The sequence below is a fragment of the Lepeophtheirus salmonis genome, chromosome 9, assembly GCF_016086655.4.
Source record: "Lepeophtheirus salmonis chromosome 9, UVic_Lsal_1.4, whole genome shotgun sequence".
In the NCBI taxonomy this organism is placed as follows: Eukaryota; Metazoa; Arthropoda; class Copepoda; order Siphonostomatoida; family Caligidae; genus Lepeophtheirus; species Lepeophtheirus salmonis.
The window spans coordinates 15411740-15433666 of record NC_052139.2 but is presented as its reverse complement, the minus strand read 5'-3'; the positions used below and the strand labels follow the sequence as shown (position 1 = coordinate 15433666).

Below are 21927 nucleotides of genomic sequence, written 5' to 3'. Positions count from 1 at the left end.
TAGGTATAAATAATAGCTAGCCATTGAAGAAATAACGTAGAGGGGCATGGATTTTTTTTTTTTTTAATGATAAATGGGTCTAAATTTATTTTCTAAAGAAATTAAATTCAAAACAGAAAATGAATCTGCTCATTTATTTCACGCTAAAACCAGTCCAGTTATTATCCTTATTCCTACCCAGATTGAAATTAGGACTTTGTCCCATCCGTTTCTCATAAGGAATAGATCTAAATTGGACGATATATCTTTGGTTTTTTTGAGCGCCACTGCTCTTATTGCCACTAAACTGAAATGTGGAGGGTCCTTTCATAGATAAAACTTGTGAGAATAGGTTTGTCATCAGCAGCTAGAAATGTTGTTTTCTCTTTAAAAATACTAAGGATGGGTGGTGATTCCTGGGATCATGTTATTGACATTGTCTAATAAAAACTACCAGATTCTGCTCGATAAATGACTCGTTTGAGGTATGAAGGCTTCCATCGAGGATAAACGAATTGATTTATTACTATGTTTTGAAATATTTAGTATGTGATTGTCTTATATAGTTTTGTGATCGGGTAATTGAAATCTTTGATTGTCTTTCGGTGTAGTAGATCTTGGCTGGGAGGTCTAATTTAAAGCAAAATTGCTTATTCTTGTTATCATTATTTATGATATTTATAAATAGTAAATATCCATAAAAAAAAAAGAAGGATATTCTAATAAAATGAAGAAATAAAATATCAATTTAAATATAATTGGATTGATCATAATTATTTAATCCTTATCCAAGTAATTCAACTCCATTTTCCTTAATTTCCTCAAATGAATAAAAAAGTAAAGTATTTTTTTACTTTTAATATAAGAAGAAGTAAATCTTTTATTAATAAATATATTTTTGATAGATATGTGTAAATCAATTTGCAACATATCAATCATCCTCTGCAATTAATCACATCTAAAAGGGTGCTAACATCAGATTAAATGTTTGTTAATATACAATAGTCTAGTGTCATTTGCATTTTAGTGTATCTTAATTATTTAAAATATAATGCAAGATGAACTCTATAGTCACGGTATTATTACAAATATGTTAAAAATCAGAAACACTATCAAATTACAGTATAACCTTTCTTAATGTAAAGATTCAACAAGCTGTGATAATAAGTTATGAGTCATTTCACAAATGTATCTATACTGTAAATATTAAATTTTTACATGAACTGAACACATACTGAGTAATTTAAATAAATATATATATATTCAAGGAAGTCAGACGTGATCTTAGAAGTAATTTTGAATTTACTTTTACTTACGTATTTATAATTTTCGTTTTTATGATAACTTTAATAAAATCGGTTAAGACATATAGTCACAGCAGAGTTTTACTTTTTTTCGCCTTGCAAATGTTTTGATGAAGCAAGCTTTATACTAATAAAAAATATTAATTTCTTCGATATGATTTATTTTTTCAAAAAAAAACAAAAAAACTAGTTTCTAATAATATTGCACATACTAATGTCATTGTTTTATTCTCCAAATTTATATTATTTTCTTTTTAGAACAAAGTTATATTCAAGTGTACCCTGGCTCATAATATACAATATATTAAGTACACATTTATAGACAACACTTATCAATGTAATCAACAAAATGAACTTGTTATCTTCTTCATATTTTGGGCAAACAATTAAAGTGAAGGTCATTATTTTCATGTACATAGATTGAGACCCTGCATCATGCACTTATGTCATTATATAAATGAAAAATGATATTTTTTATACTGAGTGCTCCATTAAAATCTGAATACTATGAATTTTAAACTACAAAATTATATAATTTATTAATTAACAATAGAATTTCAACAAAATAAATTAATATTATAAATATGTTATGTGTGCCTGAGCTCTTGTAATCATTAGTGTAGCTTCCCCAAGCGACAAAGATGGCTCCCAGGCGGTGTCGGAAGGCCTGGCACCCGATGCAAATGTAGTCTAATATCATGATCAGAGCTAGTTGGCAGTGTATTTGAGGTGTTTGGATGACGGGCACTGTAGGTCTTCCCAATAGGTCTCACCCAAAAGGTGTAGACGAGGGAGTTGGCATCAGGGCTTTAAGCGGCCCAAAAGTGTGAAAAAAGAGTTCAAAAGAACTCAAAGAGTCTTGTAACGGAGGAGATTTCATTGCTCGTGTCGAAAGTAGCCTCTCCATCCTCATAAAGTTTTTCCGCCCACTTTTTGATAACTCTCTGGACTGTCTAGTGTGAAGCAGCCCAGCGACCTCTTGCATGGCCCTTCATGGACTTGAGGGGATTGGCCTGAGCTATTTTGTAGCTCCTTTTGGTCCAGTTTGGATTTTTTGACGGAGCCCTTCTTTCTTTTCATCTTTTCGGACTTACTGACAGCGTTGACGGTGGTCCCAGTGCCTTCCAACTGCTTAGAGTGCGTGAATGGAAATTCGTCCCAACCTTCATTAATTATTGAATCAGTCAGTGTTCAGATTTCAATGGACCACCCGATCATATTTGGACAAACGACTAAAGAGAAGATCATTATTTTCATATAGATTTAGGCAGTACATAAATGAAAAATAATACTTTATATAATATTATATAAAAAACAGTTACGAAACAGTGGACAGGAGTGCATAGAAGTATTTATTTATTAGTTTAGATTTTCATATTATCTTCATATGTTGATGCAGTTTATCTAAAACTTGATATTTTTAGTTATATAAATAAAAGAAGAAGAAATGGTCTGAACCAGTTAATAAACTGTCAATATCATATACTCAAGATATGTAAATGAGTCATAAAAATTGAGATAACTTATTATTTTAATAGAACCAACAGTAAATATGCATAAATACTTATTTGCATGTACATATATTTAATGAGGTTATCAATACAATTACAGACTTAGTATCAACAATGACATGTACGTTGTACAATAAAATTCTGGAACTTGACGCTACTTTGATTCAAAAGAAGCATTTAGAAGCTTTCAAATCAAATTTTCCCAATTAGAAAAAAACTAGTCGGATTAATTCCTTCTAAATTATCAAAATTTTACTAAATATATTTGCTTGCTTTTTGATAGAACCATTTTGGGAGAATATTTAAACAATGTCATAAAACCATTCTTGTAATCAGAACTATGTCTAAAGAGAGACATTCTAAATTACGTGGCTGCAAAAAAAAAAAAAATTATGGGATTAAGTTGAGATTTTTATTTATTTACTCTTGAAATTTTTGTATAATTAACTTTAATTTACAGAAGCCCAAAATTGAAATTAATTTGTCAATAACTTTTTTACTTATTTTGAAACTACATTTTTTTTTTCTGCAGTAAATGAAATAGAGATTTTTATTTCGTTGAAAGATGCTAAATTTCAAGTTAGAGCATTTCTGTCGAAGAGGATAATTGATGTTAATTATAATAGCCCGCTATAATAATTATGAATAATACAATTTACAATAACTTCTGAGTCTTGGCGAGTTCCATAAGAAATTTTTTGATCCTTCACACACAGTAAATCTGACTGTTTAGACTAGATCTGAGCGTAAAATAATATAATAACCGTTTTCTTACAAAGCTCCTCTACTCCAATATAATTTCGAGTTGTTGGTCCAGCACGATACCAGCTGATATCAATAAAAACGCCTAGGTTCATCCATAGGACACTTTCCACGACTTCTGGATCCGTTTTTTGTGTTCCTCCAAAACTTTGTGAACCGCCATCTTTTATAAAATTTAATTAACATAGATCACACTTCTCAATAGTCACAGATCAAGGTGGAGAATCAACATATCCGCAATTTTAGTATAATAAGATTAAAGTTATCAATATTTCAGAATATAGGGGTACAAACATAATTTGAGGTAAAGTTTTTTCTCTGCATTTTGCGTCCAACTCCGAATATGTCAAGTTTGAATGTTCTACTGTACACATTAGGGGTAACTTTTTCAAAATCCCCACTAGTTTTTAATCTATTCTAGTCATGTAGCAAGAAATTTCAAAATAGATGTACCTTCAACATTTTCAGCACTTATTTATACCACATATTTTAAGTTAAAGCCATTTTTGAATACCTGCAAAAATAACATAGTGACCCCCAAATATGTATTAGTATAAATGAATCTAAATTGGTATATTGCTTATATGTAACTACAAATTACATAATAATATATAAACAATATATCCTACAATTCATACAAATACACCCTGACAAATCAATGCAAAAATGCATATTGCAGTACCTTCCGTTTCTTTTTCTTGTCACTGCTAAAGTTTTGACTGCAGTTGAGCAGTTTCTAGAGAAGGCTTCTTTAGAATTAGCGAAAGAATAGATGCTCACCTTTACTTCCCACCTGCCTGCCTTTCTTTGAAGCCATATACTCCCATTTAGTTAGTCTCATATTACCACAAAGAGACATTTCATAAATTTTATTTTGTGAATAAAGAATATTATCATCTTAGAAAATTAATGCTTATTAACACTTAATTATCCACATTATATTTTATGATTACTTTTGAATTTGGATTTGCACCATAAACTTAATTTACTATAAACTACAATTAAATAAATATATTTTCTGAGGGGAAAGAATGGTACAAAAAAAACAACTTACCCTCTTCATATGGGTTGAACAATTAGACTGAATTTAATATGGTTGAAAGAGGACGTCATTTCCGGTCACATGCGAAAAAAATGTTACCAGAATAAATAGTAAAGTGTACATTAGTGTGTCTCATATAACCCATGCTTTCAGATTACCCCAGGTATCCCAACAGGGTGGGGATTTAAAAATTGGAACAAGTTTAGCCAAGAATACCTTTGCAATTCGGAGATCTATATTTATGAAAGTATGCTCATCAGATTCAACTGAAAAAAACTGTAAGATAATTAATACAAAATCCTTGAGATGTCCTCGGAATACGAACATTGTACCACCATTATTATGTGCATCCGTCCTATGTCCATACCCAAGGAGATTATAGAGTTTACGTAGCTGGTCCAATTAACTGTTTTTAATATTACGAAGGCTTTCAAGTAGTCTGATTGGTCGGGAACATCTCCAAGGAAGACTCATGTTCGTTTTTAGAGAAAAACTGCCCTCCGGACTCCCTGTGTTGGGAAGGAAATATGGGCTCCTAGATCGCCGGAGCTGAAGCTTATATTGCATCCTATATGTACGGTGTTTTTGAAAGATAGTCCAATAAACATGGACTAGAAGTCCTTCCTCAAGGCCAGGGACAGGCTTAGGACCAGGTTGGAGGCATTAGTTGGAGCTGAAGGGGTTGGGTTTGAGTGTTTCATTTACCCATACGTACCCATATGAACCCATACGTAGGAGTAAAAGATGTATGACTCGCTGAATTAATTATGGGAAGTAAATTGTACTTTAAATTATGCTTACATCTTCCGGTTTCATTATCCCCACCCTGTATATATATATCTTTCCAGGCTTGTGAACGGGGTGTAAAGTTGAAAAGCGTTCCAGGGGGTGTACATTCAATGAGCAGAATGTTATTTTGTTTAAACGTTGAACGCAAAAAATAAGATTTCAGCGTTCCGTTCTAACAGTACTTACAAAAAAATAAAGAAATCAAAGTTTATATTTTGTTTAATTGACTTTAAAGGCTGTTAAAGCAAAAAAGAACACTTGGGAGACCCATCTTGGAGCAGGGCCATAGAAGCAGGCACTTTTTGAATGCTCTAATTTAACATGAAAATTTCTAGTACTCTACATTAATTTTATCATTTGACTGTGAATGTAAGAAAATGGGCAGCTAAATATATGGGAACGGAGTCTTGCTGGAACACATACTTTCTCTCCGGATAATTTGACTCCTCCCAGGACACGACAACTTCACTGAGGACGTCCTGGTACTCTTTGTCCCAAATTTTCAGGGCTTTCGGGAACCAATACGTGGGCATCCTCTTCCCGTCTGATACCACGATTCCCAGCATCATTGTAGAAGCTGAGAACTTAATCTGGTTAACCGGCAGAACTTCATCGACCGCGTAGGCGAGGTAGTGGTTGTTCTTGGAGTTTATCGGCTAGTCCACGGTCCAGTTTTTCTTGTATCGTTGATGTGCTGGGTGCGAATCAAATCAGCTAAGCTTTGCCTTTTAGCCTCCATCTTGACAATGAATCAAGCGATTTTAAACCGTTGTTGCTCATTTGAACTCTAATATTTACCAAATAATTTTTTTTTTAAATCCTGAAAACTAGTTCTTAAATCCGGCTTCCCTGACACTATGAATGTGGAAGCTGCCATTTGCTGTCATACAGTGCATATGATACTATCAGGATGGGCATGCAGAACAGAACGGAAATAATGGATGAACGCTGAAAGAAAAAAATATATATGAAACGCCAGAATAGCAAAACACTTACCAGCCATTTCCTACATATATAATATATTTTATTATAGACGAAAAAAATGCATTTTACTTGACTTTATCTAATTGCTGGATACTCATTATTATGTTTCGACCTTCAAAAACATTGGTGTCATAATTTTTCTTCCTCATGTTGGAAGTATGTACTACACGTGAAAAGAAATGAGGAAGGGATTTTTTTTATTTTACTTTATGACAAGTATGTGATTTGTTTTATCTCAAATTGATATCAAATTATGTTCAAAGGTATTGTAGCTTTATCACCAATAAAAGTTCTTCGTCTATTGTATGTATGTTCTTCATGGCTCGTACTTTATAAAATACATAATACATATTGTCAATTACCTATATTGTGTTTTGCTCTTTGTTCAACTGATTCTTAAATACATACAAATGTTTAAAATGGAAAAGTTAAAAGTGTCTTTGTTATTTTGTAATAAGATTCCATTTGCTCTGGATATTTGTATATATTTAGATAAGTATGTGCGTAAGTGGTTCTTCCGGGGGTTTTTATTAGGGTTTTTTTTATGACGGATATTTATAGAACTCAAGTCTGTTAAGATATTTTACTCACAAAAATGTTTCTTATTTATTTGTTATAAAATATATTTCTAAAGTAATTTTTCACGTACAATGTTAACCTTACAAGTGGTTTACATTCTCACTCTGAATTTATTGTTTATTTATGACAACCTCGCATGAATACTTTATTAATTTCATTCAAATCTTAACGTGAATACTTCCCCGCGTTGTTTTTCTACCCAATAATAAAATGATTATATTTGCAAACTATTATCATCAATTAGAGAAAAGTATATTTTTGTACCAATCTATTATATAATTGTGATTTAATAATATATAATATAACAGGAGAAAAGAATTTTACAATTTCTAGACTATATTTATTTCGATTGGGAGGAAAGTGGGTGGGAGTGCATAAAAGATACGTTATATATATATTCTTGTTTGTAAAAGTAATACATACAAGTAGGAATAATAATATTTAAAAAAACGTTAGAGGGTAAAAAAAAGCAATTCTCAAATGTAAATAATATATAAATATATAATATAAAAAAGAGTTAACTAGAAATCACTTTACATTCCAGAGACTGGATTATCTATAATAAAAGCTATGCTTGAAAATGTACTTATTTGGTTTTGGGAGGTGGTTTTTGTTTTGATCAGAGAAACTCGTTTAGTGGTTTAATTAAGTTATTTGTTTCGTTTCCGGGGTTGTGGAGATTCTTCATAATTTTGTTTTAAATTCTGTGCAGAGTAATCCCATCTTTAATGGCACGTCAATAGTACAGAGTGATGAGACCAAGTTTTTTAATTTTGTGAATAGTTGTTATAAACTCCCAATGAAGTAAACATCGACACCAACCTGACTTGTACCTTTTCCTGCAACTTTATCAAATAGTTTCTTGAGGATCTCAGATCCGTACATTAAAATTGATAGGACAAAAGCTTTACCATGCACATACGTCAGACAGTTGTACGTTTTGAAACTTATTTTAAGGATTCCCAAGTTCCGATTGCCCTTTCTTATAATATAGTGTAAACAGGTTGGCTAGGAAAAAAAAGGTCAAATGAGTAATTACCCTTTTAAGCCTAAAATAGTGGTTACTCTTCAAATTCGATGACGGCATTGGTGTAACACGTGGCAGTTGCTCTAAATATGTCGAAGAAACATTACCCAAGGCAACCAATTGTTGATTTACTCTAGGACGATGTGGGTTTAACTTACACCAAAATCGTGGAAATCGTCAATGAGACCAAAAGAACTGTCCAGAACGTCAGATACCGAATTGTTATTTCCATTGAGTAAGTAGAAGGAGTCATCTAAACTAAGTTTCCAGTCTAAGTTATGGTTTTTGGTGTCATCTCCCAAAGGGCCAAAAATTGAGTCTAATACCTACATCCAGGTGTTCTAGGGTCTTGTCAATCCCTGGATTCACATGAGTTATCCAAATGTAGCATATGTTTGCGATGAGATGGTGCCCCTTGCACATCTTCAAGAAATCACATAATTTTTGCTCTGAACAATTTAAAATGTTTTGACCAAAGGAGATGTGGCCCCCCTCATCACCAGACCTAAATTCATAGAAATTTTATTGTTGGAGTGTCCTCGAGAGAAAAGCTTGCCACATTCTCTATTCAAATATCAATGAACTATGTCAGAGTTTTCACGTTCGTCTCGAAAAATGCGTGTAAGGTAAGGTCTCAAATCTTGAGTTTTAATTTAATTATCTATATACCTACTCCATACTGTAATCTTAAATTTAATAAATATTTATATAGTTTATACTTATTTATTCTACAAGGATATATAAGTTTCTCGTATAGATAAATATATCATGTAAGAAAGAATCAGTTAATTTGACTACTACAGTCAAAACTTTTTGAATCCTTTGGAGAGGGTTTTTGGTTATTATTCAAATGAATTTATCGTTGCATTAATTGTTGATGTTTTATGCCATTTAAAAAAAGTTGAATGAACCATTTATTTATACTTAATTTTCGTTGAATAAGGGTTTTACCTACTTTAAATGTATACATGAATTCAAATAGCACAAAGGTTTAGAGATATTTATACGACAAAATAGTGAGAAAACTTTGTCTAGCTGATACCATTTAATCAATATTAGAGCTCTTTTAATCACTGTAAATCGAGTAGTATTATCAATTGTTATTCAAGGAAACTAGTCAAAATATGTTTTGCAAAAAGTATGGTTATTTTATTTTTATAATAAGTTTTATGTAGAGATATGGTTGGATTAAAATTATAATAGTAAAATGTCAACATGGATGAAGGGATTATTCTCAGTGGTTCACTGATTTTAAGTATTTTTTTTATTTTTGGTAGAATGAATAAAGGAAGTATAAAATTTTTTTATGTGCAAAATTGTTCCTAATTATAGATATTTAGAATGTTAAACTATATGACAACCGCAAATTTTGAGCAATTAATATACCCTTACGGATATGATTATTTTGATATCAATGAGTGATTAACATTTTTGACACTGCATTTGTAGGAACTGTGTATAAAACTTCCGAGAGCTTAGGATTATTACTTAAATATATTTTTAGTACATCCTCTTAAGGATGTCTAAACTTTAAAAAAAAAGTACAAAACACTTTGAATTTGAGTACGTTTTCATTTTCATTACAAAAGCAAGAAGTTTAAGATGGGGTTTAAAACCCATGAAGGGATCACATCGGTTATATTATACTATGAAAGATAACCCAGTAGATTTGTCAGTGTCAACTTGGTAAACAAAAAAAGAGTACAATCATTAAAATAGTAAACTGATAAACTACCTATAGTATGTTGACCCGTATTTTTGTCTAAAACTGTACATATAAAATCAAAAAAAAAAAAAAAAAAAAAAGTAATCATGATTACACCTTTATTTTGGTATAAAACTCGCGAAAAAACAATACCAACTAGTGGTATGCGAAGAAAGAACAAACTATACTATGTGAATAAAAATCCTTAGAGTAAGCTCGGAAAACAAAATTGTGTATGGGTTCAGAGGCAACGTATACTCACCACATTAGGTCAAACTCCGAATATGACGACGGAGTTCTAGAATAATACCGTTTATATGATAAGCATATTATACAAAAGTGGCTATTTTTATACAAGTTGTAACTTGTGTAAACAGAATGTACCAGTGAAAATTTGTGTTATTCTAATCACACTTTTTACAATTACATCATAAGTTCAATTATCAAAAAGTACGCTTTTACTATGTATTTAGGAGTAATATATTTTAGAAGATTTTAACTCTTTTTTAAATTTTCATGTGCCAATGTGTTCATAGTAATTTTATTATAATAATCAAAAACTATATCATATTTATATCGAGCATCCATGTTATATTTAACTATTTCGTTATTCTATCCACAAGCAATGTAAATTCTTCCTTCAAAATAATTAATTTCATTTGTGGTTTGCAACTTGCACAATTTACTTAAAAAAGTTACAAAAACTACACGAAATATGTATGTTGGGATTTTGTTCAAGTAGGAACCTCGATAAGCAAATTGTATAAATTGCAAATAAAAAATTAAATAAATAATTTTAAATGAAGGATTTACTGTACTTGGGATGAGAATAATGCAATTCTTGGAATATTATTCCAAGAATGCTTGATATGCTTAAATGACTTACTATTTCAATACAAATTACGAAAATATAATTATACTGTTACACATAATAAAGTAACAAATACCATAGTTTAGTACCCATAAACATATAATAGCAATGTAATTTTAATAAATCGAAATGAAATGGTAGCATCAATTAATAGTTGGTAATTAGAATGAGCAAGGTTGTAATTAAATATTGCATTTAAAGACAAATAAATTCCAATTTCTACACAACATATGTCATGGACGTTTGTAGTGGGTGGGCTGCTGGGGTTGTAGAACTTCAGCAAGGAAATTATGTTTTTTTACTAAAATAAATTTTAGTCATTCGGGCAAATTATGCAGTAGAGTAAAAAATTTACATTGTATATTTTTTTTCCAAATAGTTCAATATATAAAGTTTTTTCCCCAAAATAAAATATTTGAAATTTAATTTTTTGTCAAATGCTTTTGAAGATCTGGAATTTCTATAAACAAAATTAATTTTTAAAGTTTTTTTCTAAGCTTTTAACATTTTAAATTTAATTTTTAAAATTTTTCCCTAAATTATTTAATTTTTTTGTAAATAGCCGTGGAGTTTTGAATTTTTTTCCAAAAAATTATATTTTATGTGAATAGCTTTGGAGTTTTGAAAAAAATTTTAACCATCCCCCCCCAAAAAAAAAATATAATATAATCTTACGGTATGTAAGAAAATAATCTCAAAATAATTTTTCATTGTCAATGAATATGAATATTTATATTGAAACAACATGTACAGAGCTATAATCACATCTTTAAAATGCATCTATTTTCTATAAATATATTTAAATAGTTGTGAAAAATATTACTAATTGGTAAATAGAGTTCCATGCAAGAATTACAGATTGACATCACACAAATAATTCAATCACCTTAAATGTCAAACCTAAAAAGTATTTCCTTACATAGTAAGATACATCCTTCTAATAACTAAACTATCATGATTCTACTTTATGATATCAACATAATTTAAAAACAACCTTATATAACATGAATAAAAGAATCAAATATGGAAGTTTATGGATCTCTAATTAGACAAAACGATACTCCAAGGCACAGCCACCTATACATATTATTATAATTAAACTAAAAACTTTTTTTTTATTCATCTTCCAACACGAGATGTAATTTGTTACAGCGTTAGTTTCTACATATGTATATATACATATGTAAAGATTTACATTTCAATAATAGAGATCATATTCAAGTCAGGTTTTGAGGTCGAACCTAATGCTAATTGAAGGGCATATCACTTCCGAGAGTATCTTACATATATAACACATGGGCTGAAAAGTCCCGGCCTTCACATATATATCACATTTCTTTTTTTTACTTCATTTTTAATTGGTATCAACCTTGAGAGGACAGCTGTCACAATATTATGAGAGTCTGTGCTTCAGTTTGTGAGGTATTGTGCTAAGTCTGACGCTAGTTTTGTTATTTCCAAGACAATTGATCAAAAACAATGTTGTGTTTATATTTCTTGGGGGAAATACTTATCAAGCTAACCAATGGCTTGAAACGCGTTATGGGGAATCCACTCCATAAAGTGAATAAAATAAATAATATTAACTTAAAAAACGCCAATTTTAAAGAAACAAAAACCGTGTTTCCTTTATGAAACACAGTACATGTGCTATATATTCGTACGCGGAGGACAGTTTTCCAAATTTCATGGCAATCTCTTCTTTAGTTTATGAGTTATTGTGCTAGGGGAAGAGTATTGCCCTGAGAAAAATTGGGAGAAAGTAAAATAACAATCCTAATTTTTTAAATTGAACCCAAAGTACAAGGGATTTGTGTAACATAACTGTAGGACTTCAAGACTGGTGAAAAACCTCCACCCTACTTCAAAAATCTCCTAGAGAATCGCAATGCTCCAGATCAACGGGCTGTAAAGAAGATTAAAACCACCATTGCAGCTTTGAGAACAAGAATTTATACTAAACGGTTTTTTGCAGATGCGAAAAATATTGACAGATCCCTAGATGAGTCAATCCCATCTTTAGATAGGACAGATTGGTGCGCTACATATATTGTACAATTGCTAGCCATATTCCTTCAGGCAATCTTCCTATAACTATATATAATACTTGCCGTAGTACCGGAATTACCCGGAGTTATTAGACGTCAACGAACATACAAATTTTGCCTTAATAATATGGATAATACATATATACACCGCAGCAGATCCTTGGCGTTACTTTCAGTTATTCATGAGTAAACCCACACGTAGTTACTCACTCAATACTTGGACTTTCTCTCCCCAAGAACAAAAACAAAACAAAAATAGCAGCTTCAAACAATCAATGGTTAATATAATTTGATGAATCAGGAAGTACTTAACCTTGTTGCTAAGCCTCATCTGAAGTCATCTTCATTTTTATTTTATACAGAGTGCTTCCTTTTTTATATGAGTTGAATTAAACATCTACTAGATTTCATTCATTTTATACAGTGCTCCCTGTATAGAATACTCCCTTTATTTTTATACTGTATTGATATAATATATACATCAGGGAACACTGTATGCAGTGCACCCTGTATACATGCTAAACAACAGCAAGATATACAGAGTCAACATTTTTATATCTTAGATAAAAAATGCCGTCATTTGGTGCAAAAATTCACACATACGTACGTATAAACTTGGCTTTATTAATACAAAAGATAATTTAAAGTCCTTTCTATACACATACTCCATAATAGGTACTATGTTCAAGTTTTATTTTTTGTATAAATAACCTAAATTAATAGACAATATTTTTAATGTTTTCTTCGAAAGAAGATTTTATCTTCAAATTTTTATTTTATTTCTAAGAAACTTTGAATTCACCCAGTTGGGAACTATACCAAACAGATTTATTCCACTGATTTGCAAATCCCTTTTTAATACCTAACTTCAACCTTGAAACTTTTTCTCAGTCTTTGCAAAAGTATAAAGATAGAATGGACACTTTGTAAATGTAAGCCTACAACTTAAATAATTTTTCCTAAAAATTAATATTCAACTCTGCTGGATATTATCAGTCAAAAATTTGTATTGTTAAACAACTTTAGGGTACCTTACATACTAATGTATAATATACCTACAAATTTGATCAAAATCGGCTATTAACTTTTCTCCTTAAACTTTGCTTACAAACAGATAAAAGACCGAAACAAAAACATATTCTCCGTTCCACTTCTTTGGCGAAGGTAAAAATACAAAAAATCAGGATAAATCCCTGTTTTTCTCAAAAAATGTATATGGTACATCCATTAAAAAAGGTTACCTATCACAGAAGATAAAACCTACACTTTGAGTGGTTTGAAACTAGTTTTAAAAAATATAGATTAAGCCCTGATTTCCTCAAAAATAGGATATTGAGCATCCATTAAAAAAGTTACCTAACACAGAACGACAAATCTATTCTACGAGGAATATGAAACTAGTTTTAAAAGATATACATTTTCAGCACTGTGTACCTATAATTTGAAGTGATTGAAATTGATGTTTTCCTTTGTAAACAACTATCCAAAAAATGATGACGGAATCATTTATATCCCTTGACTTATACACATAATTCTGACCTTGATTTTGAGGTTTACTCATGAAATCCAAGTCATAATATAATGTTTAATCATAAGGGAGATTTTTAACCTTTAGCTAACATAAGAGTGATAATTATCACCACGTCAAAACAGTGTACATTACAATTGAATTTATTTTGATTGATGTTTTAATATACAGATAAATATCATCATTATTCCTTCAAAACTTCTTAAACAGATATCCTCTTCATATGTGGTTCTTTTTTTACGGTTTAAAGAAGGAATCTTTGACTGACACATTCAAACAACTTTGATAGCAGCTTGTCAAGATCATTTCTGTCTCCCCACTAAATGTTAACTACATAAAATGTATTTAAAATATCAACAACTTTATTGCTGACCCATAAAATACCTCAAATTGTATTTTTAGTTATTATTATTTGTATGTTCTTAAATAACTTAAGAATGAAATTTAATTTGACTATTAATTGTGAATATGTTAGAATATAAGCAGACAATGTCTGGAAAATATGTTTTGTTGGAGTAAGCAAACTTTACAAAAAAGAGCCACGTTAACGCAATTGTAATTTTTAAGGAGAACACAATTTTTAAAGATAAATCGACAGTACATGTAGGTATAAGAAAAAATCAACTGATTTGTTCGAATGATAGCTTTAAAAAATCATTAAGAACAGCTATGGGTTTTTTTTTCTTAGTTAGTCATTTAATACTTTTATTGCTACTTAAAAGTGGCCTGAATATTAAATCTTGAAACTCAAATTAGTTCTTGTTAATCAGTGAAAAATTGTCATACTATAATGTTTATTTATGCTTAATCATTGCAGCTCCATTTGACCAATTAAAGAAAACTTCAAAACATATTTGTATATAATAAATAAAAAATATACAAAAATAAGATGAGTTGTTACCAACTAATTTTGGTCATTTTTCCATTTTTGGCGGAGTGGGAGATTGAAATGTGGAGGAAACAGTTGCAACATAGTCGGATGTGGTAATTCCAATACTTTAATATTTTACCAGTGAAACTCACTCCATCTTACCTATTAAAAGAACATTAAAAAACAATATTGAGTTTATTTTTTTAAATTTCTAAAACAAATTTGATATTTTTTAAATGTTGGAACTGTCCCCGTTTCTGAGGACACTTCCAACATTTTACAGGTTGCATTAAAATGCAATTTACTAAAAAAATTATTGATTGATATGCCTTTTAAGTAGAGTCAAATAATAAAAGACATAACAAATGAGCTGAATAGACCCGAGTTTAACAAAGAAGACACTTTTTTTCAACAAAAAATTTTTTTTTTAATTTACTTTATAGAGCAGAGTCCTGAGAACACTTTTCAAGCAATCAAATATTTTGACCAGTATTTTTTCCCCATCAAGAAGCAGTGTGGATTTTGAAACCAAAATAGTTTTTGATCCATTGTTTTTGAAATAACAAAAGTAACGTCACACTTAGTACATTGTCCAATGTTTATAATTTGAAAAAATGAATAAAAATGTTGATATGAATTATATATACAGACTAAATTATTACATACAAAGAAATACTTGAAGAATCATTTCCTTATCTAATGTGGTATTTTTTTAATAAAAAAAATATTGTGAAATAAAGAATACAAAGTTTACTCAATAAAAAAAGCCCAACTTTCAATTATTAAAATATGGTCAATCATGATAAAATTATAATAATACAATTGCTAAAACATTTTCTTTATTAATTAAATGCCTATGAGCGATGTATTAGAAACTTTTAATAAAGGAAGAATTTCCATGGGATTCATTCCTGTACTTATGTAGAGAAAAACATATACATACAAAACTTTCATTTTTTTTTTAATTCTTGTTAAATAAAGAAGAAATGTCCAACAAATCAAAATGCATGAGTGTATTCGTGTGCCAAAGGTAAATGCCCAACCTTAAGTAAAAAGTACCTACTATGAAGTCTATTTTATTATATTCTATATATATCATTTATAAAGGTTTTGCTTCTTCCTAACAGAAGGCTTGTTTCAAATTAGGAACTTTAGTGCAACAAACGTATTATAAGTTAATAGTTCTTTTTTCATGCACCAACACTTTTCCGAATGTACTTTTTGATTCCCATTCCTGTTACACCAATTTTAAACGATAAAATATTTAAATTTTTCCCACAAATTGTAATGAATAAGTATTGATTAATTAATAGTTGATTATTTTTGTTATAAGGATGCTTCACCCGTTGGCTTGAACTGCTATTACAACAAAAATCAATTAATCAAACAAATAAATTAGAAAAAGAAGAAGTCAATAATTGAGATTCAATGAACAATGCGAATGAATCAATCGTTTATATCGAATTTGCTGCAGCTATTATGTATTTGATCAAGTTCTGATTTTATAATTATCAAGATATGTTTGAGTAGTTTTATAGATAATTACATATTATTACAGCATGAATTTATTATAAAATATAATCATTGTTTTTTTCGACAAAGTGGTTTTTGACAAAGTTTTCACATATTTATATTTAAAATTATATACCGAAGAATATGAAACTTTCTTTATCTTCTAAATACTAAGTAAGGTAGAACTTGAAAGCTAATTTCTAACGAACTAATCATGCTAAGTAAGATCTTCTTATCAGGGTACAAAATTATGCTAAATTAAATAACAATTAGATGTTATTCTTTACTGACTACCTCTACTGAAAGTGTTAAAGCATATGAAAAAATACACATAGATTTCAAAGTACTTATAATTTATTAATGAGATCACAAAATTTAAAAGAATATCTTTCCAGAATCACAATTTCTTAGGTAATGACACACCCTAATGGCTTTAATGTAAAAACTCCTTGTCATTGATATTTTCATAAATTGAAACCCCTTTAAATAAGTGTATGAATCCAAACATGGAAACATACGTTTTTACAAACTAACAGATATATGTAAAGTTAATTAGTTTATTTATCACACACAAACATAGAAGTACTATACTTTTTTGGGGTATTATTTTCTGTTTGAAGGCCATTTCATCACCTTGTAGCTTTTCAGGGTAAGCATACATACAGCTTTGAGTATGGGTAAGATTACATATTGTTAGTTTTTAATGGTGGATAGTAATGGGTTGCTTGTTGAGTCATTCTTGAAGAAAAGGAAATTGAATTATTTTCATCATTTCATATTTCTGAATAAAAGAAAACATTGACAAAAAGAAAAGAAAGTCACAAAATATTTGCGTGCAAAATATATCAAGGACAAAACTTACTCCATGTCTTCCATTTTACAAATTTGGGAATGAACAATAGAAAATATGAGTCAATTTCTCCAAAATTTTGACTCAAATGTTAGATTCCAATTGATGTTATAATTCAGTAACTTCAAATTAACAATAATATTTGTAACTCTATCTAGCTTTGAATTATGAGCTCCTCTGTATTACGAAAACGATCAAAAATCATAGTCTAGAATACCTCCACATTTGGGATTCTAGCTTGTAAACTACATGACGGATGAGTGTACATCACTGTTTTAATGAGGGACTCTGCAGACCTTCCTCTCAACATGCACACAAAAGGTGTAGCCAAAGGGGTGTACAATAGGGCTGAAGGGGGTCAAAAGTATCAAAAAAGAGTTCAAAAGAACTCTAAGACTCTTTCTAAACTCATTCAAAGAAGTCTTTCAACGAAGGAGACCAGTTTTTCATTGCTGATATCAAAAGTGGCCTCACCAACCTCACATGGCTCTTTCCGCCTACTTTTTTGATAGCTCCCTAGGCAGTCTTGTGTGAAACTCCGAGATATCTTACATGGACCCTCTTGGACTTGAAGGGATTGCCTGGCCTGTTTTCTTTAACTCCTCCGTGTCCAGTTTAGTCTTTTAGACAGAGCCCTTCTTCTTCTTCAACGTTTTGGACTTTCTGATGGGATGAACGGTGGTCCTGGAAACACGCAACTGCTTGGAGTATGCAAATGGAAATTTGTGGATAACGTTTAAGTGTCATTTTCTGGACTTGAACGTAAACTAGGGAGCTCAGGTTTATTTTCTTACTAATTGTTTATGCTTTAATATATAGAAATATGAATTAATTTTAATCACATGACTTAAATTAATTATCGAACTAGTAAATGTTCAGATTTCAATGGAATATCCGATATATGCTGTGTACAAGTTGCAATAGCTGTAGCAAATTGTACAATTTGCAATTTCTTTGTATTAAAATGCATGATTTAATTACAACATTGGTCCTTTTAATTACCAACTATTAATTAATACTATCATTTCATTTTGACCCATTAAAATTACTTGGTTATGAGTAATATTACAACTTTACAATGTGCCACAAATTATTTATAGTTTATTAATTTGTATTAAATTAGCATGCTCACCAGAAAGTTTTAGATAATTCTAATTATTATAAATTATTTGTTGTCTAAATAAAGGTTTAAAAAAAAATAGTGAGTAATTACAGCATTAATATATCAATCATCCATGGAATATTCAATTATTGTTCTATCCTCATCCCAAGTACTCTAAATCTTTATATTCTAAAATTATCCATCTTATTTTTTATGTTGCAACTTATACAATTTGATAGTACGAATTTTAACTTGTACAAAATTGCAACTTGTACACAGAATATATAATTAATACATCACCTGGAAGCTATGAAACCATTAAATGTAGAATTTTATTCTATAATTTTATATTATAAAAATATTTGTTTGTGTGTTTGTATATTATTAAATTTATATAAAGTATATCAATTTTAATTTTAATATATCAAAATGAAATGATAGAATTAATTTAGTGTTGATAATTAAAATTATAAATTTTGTAATGCAGTAAGACGTTATTAGAGCTACAAATTGCACAATATAAATAGAAGTATTACTCTCTTCTGTAAAATCTTCATACGTACTGGGTGCAGCGAAAAAATCTGTACACTTTGTTTTTGCTACATAAATCAAGTTTTTTGTGTATGCAGTAAAAAAATTTCGGTCAAATTTTAAAAATAAACAAAAATGAAAAAATTAGAACATCCTAAGAGTATTCGAAGCCAAGAAAAATGCCTTTTTTGAAAGTGACCAACAAATTTCGGTCGGTACACTTTTGAACACTGGCAAGAAACCCACGGAGATTGCAAAGCAGTGAGGGAGGTTGATGAGTCTCTTTGGACATTTCACTACCACAAAGCACCCTACATCTGTCATGGCTCTGGGCTTTGTGCCCTCAGATGGTAGGACCCTTCCCCCAACTAGTGTCCTGTCAGGTACAGGCTCATAGTTGTTACCATGGGTCCAGACCAACTATCCGGACATGAATGTGGTATTCCTACAACCAGGTCCAAAAAGACCCAGAAGAGATTGGAGGACAACTGGCCTTTAATGCCAAAGAAAATGTGGTCCCCTACTCACCAGATGCCAACCCATTGGACTTCCCTTTTTGGGTGCATGTTGAGTCCAAAGCCTGCACCGTGCGTCACCCAAATATCAACAGCCTCAAGATCACCGTCAACCAGCACTAGGATGCCATGTTTGAGGACTACATCATCTGCAATTGGTGCAAGGTCTTTTGTGGCTGCCTGGAAGCCATCATTGCTGGCAAGGGGGGCTACATCGATTATTAGGGTAACCAAGACATCATATTAGTTATTTTTATTTTATTGACATACCCTATTACAACTGGTTGCTGAAATATTTACATCTTGATAAAGTTCTAGATTGAAAGTGTAAAGATTTATTCACCGCAGCCGGTATATTAAAAGACAGTTAATTTTGTATCGGAAAACTGCTTCACTTTTCTTTTTTAAAAGAAATTATCATATAAATTAGTTCTTGATGCGGAGGTAATACATTTGTTTGTAACTCTTATCAATTTATTTAATCCTCATTTTCCACTGAGGATTTAATCATTTAAAAAAAAAAAAATAACAACCCATATAAGGGAAAATCTTAGATTAAGCAAATATAATAGATATCCTTCCCTTTTTTTTCAAAAGAGTAAATACATACAATACTTAGAAAAACATTTTTTAGTTTATGTTTATTTTTTTAGTTTATATATCTCATTCAAATAAAAATATATAAAGATTTGTTAAAATATGCTTACTTGATCTACGTGGTAAGTACTCACTCCAAACATAATGGTAATTGTAATAGTATTTAAATAGCCCATGGGATGTTCACATTCTCTCAAAGGTATGTACCTACATTTATAGGTTAAAAATATGGACTTTATTTTCCTCCATACGAGCATATTATTTTTCTAGGTCAATCCTTTTTTTTGCGTTGCTGTATCCAGGTTGAAGTGTTCTGACCAAGCTGTGAACATATTTTAATAAGAGTCCCATAAAAAACGGCATTTTACATTCGTCCAATAAAGGTACATACACGGAGGTTCTCTCTTGGGGTTCCGAGATCGTTTTGTGAACTCCGGGACATGTTTAGAGGAAATCATCATCTAATTATTTTATAATATGTTAAAGGTATTGTTTTAATATATGTAATCCACCAAAAGTTAGCTTTTTCGTAACTTGGCATATTACAAATATACTTTACGGAATTGAAAAAAGCAACCTGTGCACTATGAGTGATTTTAATGAAAATGAAGAACATGGTAATTGAGAACTAGCTTAAAATTTATTCTTTCTCCTCAAAAAACTTAAATTTTGTGTTGAGTCAGTTCTTATTTATTTAGTGCAGTCCAGCCTAAGATCAGTCCTTCGGACTATGAGTACTAAAGCTGTATGTAATTGAATAAAAAAAAGTTAAGTGATGTCACCAAGGATCGAATATTATGAATTATAGGACTGATATACAGGACGACAGTCTTCAACAGGGCATCCACAGGATTATATATATATATTTTGGAGGGGCAGAGTCTTGTTTTTTGGAAATTTTAAGGAAAAAAAACCAAAATTTAAAATTATAAGTTTTTGTTCAAATATTAAATTTTTAGAAAAAAATTTCAAATATTAAAAGTTAGAAAAAAAATTCAAAAATTCAAATTAATTTTTGGGATTTTTTTTTTAAATACAAAGCTATTTACAAAAAAAAAAAATTAAAAAAAAATTTCAATTATTAAATTTTTTGGAAAAAATTCACAAATCCACAGCTATTCATACTAAACTTTAAATACTAATTTTTTTGGAAAAAACATTCGGAAATTCATAGCTATTCTCAAAAAATTAATTTTTTGGTTAATAATTCTAGAAATCCACATCTGTTTACAAAAAAATACAATTATTAAATTTTTTGAAAAAAACAAAAACAATTAAACCAAATTTCAAATATTAAACTTTCTAGACAAAAGCAAAAATGTCTTAATTTGTGGGACTGTTCCGTCATAAATATGGATAGACATATCACTACATAAATTACACAGGATTTACTATCAACTTTTCTGGATCCTATTATTTCTCGAGATACCTCTCTCCAAATAATTCCCGTGACATAAAAGACCCAAATACATACCTAAATGTTATATCAATTATTTTCAAGAAACATTTCTAAGAGGACAGTAGTTTGCATGCATTCACTTGGAAGTTAGGAATAGACTTGACATTTTAACCTACAAAAAAACATTCAAGTAACATAAATAGTCTAAAGAAAATAGCTACATGTTATATATAATCTATTTGACCTTTGTCAGACTATTTTTTGCAATGCTGTTTATAGAATACATAGGTACAAAACAAATATTTGATTCATAGGAATAAAGTGTACTTTAGATGATTATTATAGGCTATATCAAACATGTTTTACTTGTTTGCAGGAATAAGGAGTTGATTCCGTGCAGGTAATTGATATCTTCTATAAA

The 21927-nt window shown here is 30.1% G+C and overlaps 2 long non-coding RNA genes across 2 annotated transcripts; both read right to left on the bottom strand.

Annotated features, from left to right (window-relative positions):
- Window positions 1-1795: 1795 nt before the first annotated feature.
- LOC139906342 (uncharacterized) lies at window positions 1796-4081 on the bottom strand. Its single transcript, XR_011781817.1, has 2 exons — window positions 3570-4081; window positions 1796-2515 (listed from the first exon to the last, which is right to left on the bottom strand). It is a non-coding gene; the product is annotated as an uncharacterized lncRNA (long non-coding RNA).
- A 10825-nt stretch (window positions 4082-14906) lies between these two features.
- LOC121124616 (uncharacterized) lies at window positions 14907-21085 on the bottom strand. The gene is made up of 3 exons (XR_005866355.2): window positions 20218-21085; window positions 15437-15579; window positions 14907-15162 (listed from the first exon to the last, which is right to left on the bottom strand). It is a non-coding gene; the product is annotated as an uncharacterized lncRNA (long non-coding RNA).
- Between the last annotated feature and the right edge of the window lie 842 nt (window positions 21086-21927).